Raw genomic sequence first — 6,212 nt, 5'->3', positions numbered from 1 at the left:
ACTGACGTAAAAGTCATAGACTAGTACTAGCTCCAAGCACCTGTTTTGGGATATAACAGCTAATTAACCGTGAATAACTGCGAGATGATTATTAACAAGTTGATAATTGTCTCTTCTCTGCTAATTAATGTACCTGCAATTCACCCTGATTCATTTGTGAGACCACCGACACTAATAATATTACCTCAAAGTTAGAGGTTCTCCGTTACTGGGAACTTCATATCGGATCCGATCAATTTATTGGTTCCATTCCCCCTAGTATTAATGACCCATTTGCAGTGACGATGACAATAATAGGTATACTCATTACTGTTTATTTTGCATGATAACATACATGTTATGTCAACTCACTTCTCCTTCATACGGCGTCAGAGAGAAAAAAAAAAGCCTTGCAATGCGTCATAATTATTTGGACTACTTCCACATGACTTTAAAAAAAACAAACAATAATTTATTTCACTGATTGAGATTGGGCTGACGAGACATTTGAAGTTCAGCATGTGAAATCTTAATTGTTAGTCCAAGTACACAGTTATCATCCATTGATTTTCATTTTTTACTAAAAGATTCCCTAGTGTGGACCATGTATTACTTCAAAATTTATTTATTTATATTTTTTATGCATAAAAAGTAAGTACAATGAAGTAGGGGGATGAAATTATTTTATTTTAGTTTGAGAATCACTCATACTTCTTGTATGATGTCACCTTAGCCTACAAATTACCAAAAAGAAACACATTTTTATTTCCTCTAGCTTATGTGTATGCCTTTTCATATGTTAAAATGTGTTACTGCCTATATTGACCTTAAATGTTATTCAGTCTTGCATGGCCTAATGGGACCTTGTTCTACTCATGTGGTATGCTATAAGCAGATAAGTAACTTTTTTTCCTTTTGAAATACAAATAACTTTTTAAATATACATGAAGAATTTTTATATTAGCCTCCTCCCCCTCCCCCCCTAGTTTGAAATCTCTATTTTCAGACATAGGCTCATATAAATTCGACTTTTGAAGAATTGAATTAAATCTGAGACAGCAAATGAGTATTTGGCTGCTTTACTTTAAAATACATCATGTACATACATGTGACATACACAATTATATATAAATAGTTATAAAGACATTTAAAAAGCAATTTTTTGCAATATGTAGGCCCAAATCTTGATAGTCAAAAGTTAAACTTTAAATGACAAAAAATGAACACCCAAAGTTCAAACATAAGAATGAACTTATAGTCTTTAATGTATATATTCTATTGCCATGAAACTAGGTAAACTGTCTTCATGGTCTTATAATTCCCTAATCTTAGTTCATGCCAAGTTTGATTAAAATTAGTATTTCTACTCTATTAGGTCTTTAGTGTGGATAGTGTATAACTTGCAAATTATTTTCATACTCCTTCCAAATTTATTGCTTTAAGTATTACGGATGAAATTACATTGGAAAAAATTTGGCAATTTTTTTTAGATTAAGGATGTTCGCTCCTCTTGATTTTGAATTTTTACCAGATATTCGGAATCCTCTGGTTTTATCCATGCAGTGCCATTAAAAAATTTTGACCGCAAACCCGACTTTTCTTTTCATATTTTTATTACATAGTTTAAAAAGCCATATTTGAAAATCTTATAAAATCCTTGTTATTTTTCCATAGCTTTTGAAAGAAAAAGGTGCCAGTGTTAAGTGTATGAAAAATCTAGAGAGAATCACTTCCCACCAAATTTTTAATGGCTTATATCTTAAAAACAAGCACACGGACCCTTCATTTTTTCTGTTTTTTTAGTTCCTTTATTCATATACTTTCAATTTATAAGTCTTTTAAAAAGCTTGTTATTTTGAAACAGAGTAGTGAACATCCTTAAGGCCAAACAAAAATATATTTCTGTTTACGGTTACCCGACCGACCCTACTTTTGAGCGCCGACCCTAAGTCATTTTATTTCCGTTGTAAAGTGAAAAATTAACTGAACTCGTGTCAAAAATGAAGTTTGTGTTGCCAATAATATAAATCAATTGCCTGATATATCCCAATGTTCACAATCGTGAATATGACAGCTGTTATAAGGAAATTCGCGACTTGTGTGATGAAATAAACACTTTGCCGCCATTTTTTCCCCAACCAATAACCAAGGGAAATAATCCGATTGTTAAAATAATCGCCCCAGGATCAACTCGGACCACGACAAGACGAAATGGCATGACTCAAAATCATGTCACAAAAAATAAAATGAAAAAATACCTAGCCTAGTGATTTGGTATAGTTTGAAAAGGTCAAATATTAGTATGTCTGAAGTTGTCAAACTAAATTATAGACCCTTTAAACATAAAATTGTCCATATTTTGAGTTATAGCTCATAGATTTTTCTATTATGTCAATATGTCCTGTCCCAAAAGTAGTACACTACACTGTAAAAATCTTTTTTGGATAGAACCAGTACAATTTTTTAAATTTTCCTTTTTAGCTCATCGTTCTGAAGGAACAGTGAGATTTTGCCGTCACTTGGCGTCCGTCGTCGTCTGTCATTGTCTGTCGTCAACCGTTGGCGCCTGTCTGGTGTAAACTACATCTTCTCCTCTACTGAACCAATTCCTACCAAACTTAAGCTGAATGATCTTTAGGGTATCTACAATAAAGTTTGTGTTTTATTTTTTGTTTCGTCGAAAAAACATGGTTGTCATGGCTAAATAAGAACAATGGGGTAAATGCAGTTTTTGGCTTTTATCTCAAAATCCAAAGCATTAAGAGCAAATCTGAGCTGATTTAGAGTAAATTGTTTATTAGGTGTTCAGAGTTCTATCAGCCCTGAAATTTTCTGATGAATCTAATAACCCATTGTCATGATTGTTGGGTTGCTGTCACTAAATTGGTAATTTCAAGGAAAATTTGCAGTTTTTGGTTATTATCTTAAATATTATTAATGATAAAGATAAACTGTTAACAGCAAAAATGTTCAGCAAAGTAAGATCTACAAATAAGTTTCTATAACCAAAATTGTCAATGGACTTCTTAAGGAGTTATTGCACTTTAACGACAATTTTACACAATTTGTTTATCATGTTTTCTAACTTTAAAAAATCTTCTACTCTGAAAACTATTGAACCAATTCCAACCAAACTTAGGCTGAATGATCCTTAGGGTATTTAGAATAAAGCTTGTGTTTTATTTTCTGTTTCATCAATAAACATGGCTGCCATGTCTAAAACTAGAACATAGGGGTAAAATGCAGTTTTTGGCTTATATCTCAAACACCAAAGCATTTAGAGCAAATCTTATGTGAGGTAAAATTGTTCATTATGTCAAGTTCTATCAGCCATTAAATTTTCAGATGAATCTAACAATCCATTGATGGGTTGCTGCCACTAGATTGGTAATTTTAAGGAAACTTTGCAGTTTTTATACGACCGCAAAATTTGTCAAAATATTAGTATGACGTTGGCGTCGTCGTCCAAAGACACATTGGTTTTTGCACTCTAACTTTAGTTTAAGAGAATGGATCTCTATGAAATTTTACCTTAAGGTTCAATACCACAAAAGGAAGGTTGGGATTGATTTTGAGGGTTATGGTATTATGGTAGAATTAGGGGCGAAAAAGGGGCCAAAAATAAGCATTTTTGTAACTTCCAGACATAACTTGTGTGTTAGTGTATGGATCTCTCTGACATTGTACCACAAGGATCCATATCACAAAGGGAATGCTGGGATTGATTTTTTGGGTAATTGCCTCAAAATTTTAGGAAATTGGGGCCATAAAAGAGGTAAAAAACAAGCATTTTTCTAGTTTTAGGACAATAACTTGTGTGTAAGTGTATGGATCTTTATGAAATTGTACTACAATGTATCATATCACAAAGGGAATGCTGGGATTGATTTTGGGGGTAATTGCCTTAAACGTTTAGGAATTTGGGGCAAAAAAGGGGCAAAAAAAACAAGCATTTTTCTAGTTTCCAGACAATAACTTGTGTTCAAGTGTATGGATCTCTCTGAAATTGTACTGCAAGGTACCGTACCACATAGGGAAGGCTGGGATTGAGTTTGGGGGTGATGAATCATAAGGGGTTCAAAAAATTTGGGTTGATTTTTTTTTCTTTTTTTCCTTTTGTTTTCTTTAAAATTTTCCATTTTTAAATTGGTTATTTCTGATTTATATATAAAAGCAAATAATAATGATATGGTTTGAATAGGTTAATTAGAAATTTTTAAGTTCTTAGACCACATTCATTTTGTGAGCCTCTTGTTTTAATTGCTTCTGTAAGTAATATATTAATTTGAAATTTTGACGACAGACACATACAGATTATACCGTCAACAATATTTCAGAGTTTAATGTTGTCAAGCACACAAATCATAGAAGAATAGTTAATCACGTCATTGTTGTCCATTGAAAAATTAGTATGAACACGATGAAAAAGTACGGGAATGTTTGTTTGTTAAACTATTGACCGTGGTTATGTCTTTGAAACTGTTGACTGGCAAATAGTCTGTGAAATGAAATAGCACAAATATTTCATTCCTTTTTTATATCATGGTATATAGAAAAACACATACTGATGTATAATAGTAGTTATAGTCATTAAATTATAGTTTTTACCTTTTTTAAGTTTAGGGCAAGAAATATAGAAGGTAAAGAAAAATATAAACAATTACAACTGTACAGTAGAAATGATCGGCAAAACAAGATAAACATAAGACAACAAGGCCTAAATGGTACGACCACTTCTATATAATAAAAGTGATTGCCCTTGAATGATGACTATTATAAAAATAAGAAGATGTGGTATGGTAAATGAGTTATCTATCCACCAGAGTTCAATGAAGTGGATGCAAGCAATTAAAGACCAATGACGGCCTTCGATAATGAGAAAACCCATACCTTATAAGTCAGCCAATAAAGACCCCAACATGAAAAGATTTAAACAATCCAAATTAGTTCAAAGCCAATAACAATTAATAAAAAAATCATGTCTGTGAGCACTCCACCTAACCATAATCTAGGACAGTGGTTCAAATAGCACAACATATGAACAAACTGTAAAAACTGTTGCAAGTGGCTCAACTCATTATCACTGCAAGGCACTAAAACGACTGATATTAAGTCGTGGACACAAAGCACTGAAATAACAGAACTCATAATCATGATTTGTAAGAATATCAAATTTAAGTTTCTCAAAATGTTCATATTAAACATGATAAAATAAGCTTATTTCATATTGCTGTTTTTTTCTCAATTTATATTTTGTGTATTTATAGGTGAGACTTCTTGGTTTTCATGATCATCAACAGGTCAATACAGAAGAGGAAACTTAAGGTTAATACTTTTCTACATTGTGTGCTAATTGGATTAATGTGAAATGAAATGTGTGCTTACCTGGAAAAAGAAAATAGGAAATTTCTACAAAATGGCTGTAAACAAAATGGAGTACAATCATAGATGCACAAGAACACAATTGTGTAATTGCAACAACCTACATATTCACTGAAGGATTATGGAGAAATGTAGAAACAATAGTATTTTGTTGTCGAAATAAACACCTGCTTTATCCATTCATGTACATAGCTCTGTCATATCAAATATACAGACAGAGGAAGATGTTTGAAGAACAAATTGCAAAAATGTATTCTCTACCACTTGAAGGAAGATGTCTGGTGGATGGAATTATTTATGCACTGAACTGTTATGTAGGGGATTGAATAATTGTATGCAGCAGCTTAAACAGAAGAAAAGTTAAATTAACATGAAAAGTGGTTATTTTATTTAATCTGCAAATATGAGCACAATATTAATAACATCACAAATAGTATGATATTCATAGCGTTTTGCTTATTATTGTATTGTCTCAAACAGCTAGCCTATTGTTTTTGTATGTCATGTTACTCATCAGTGAACATTTTATTAAAGTTTTAATTATCTTTTGGATAAATTATTCAGTCTCAGGAAAAATTATATTCATACTGTTTTTACTGCTATGAAATTTTCATAGAGGAAAATTGAATTACAGAAATTTCCATAGAGGAAATTTGGAGAACAATGTTTTTCCTTAGAGGAAATTTGTGGTCTTGAATTTTCCCTCAAGGAAAAGTGTTTGTCAAATATTTTCTCACAGGAAATTGCTGTTGACAAAATTTCCTCACAGGAAAAAGTATTTCCTCAGAGGAAAATTTGAAGCCTCAAATTTCCTCAGAGGAAATAGAATTCCTCAAAGGAAAATTTGAAGC

At 31.9% G+C, this 6,212-nt stretch overlaps 1 long non-coding RNA gene across 1 annotated transcript; it reads left to right on the top strand.

Annotated features, from left to right (window-relative positions):
* Window positions 1-4,080: 4,080 nt before the first annotated feature.
* Window positions 4,081-5,906, top strand: LOC127714731 (uncharacterized). The gene is made up of 2 exons (XR_007987911.1): window positions 4,081-4,703; window positions 5,247-5,906. It is a non-coding gene; the product is annotated as an uncharacterized LOC127714731 (long non-coding RNA).
* Window positions 5,907-6,212: the final 306 nt, after the last annotated feature.

The sequence above is a fragment of the Mytilus californianus genome, unplaced genomic scaffold (assembly GCF_021869535.1).
Source record: "Mytilus californianus isolate M0D057914Y unplaced genomic scaffold, xbMytCali1.0.p SCAF_9, whole genome shotgun sequence".
NCBI lineage: Eukaryota > Metazoa > Mollusca > Bivalvia > Mytilida > Mytilidae > Mytilus > Mytilus californianus.
This window is presented reverse-complemented; position numbering and strand designations above follow the sequence as displayed.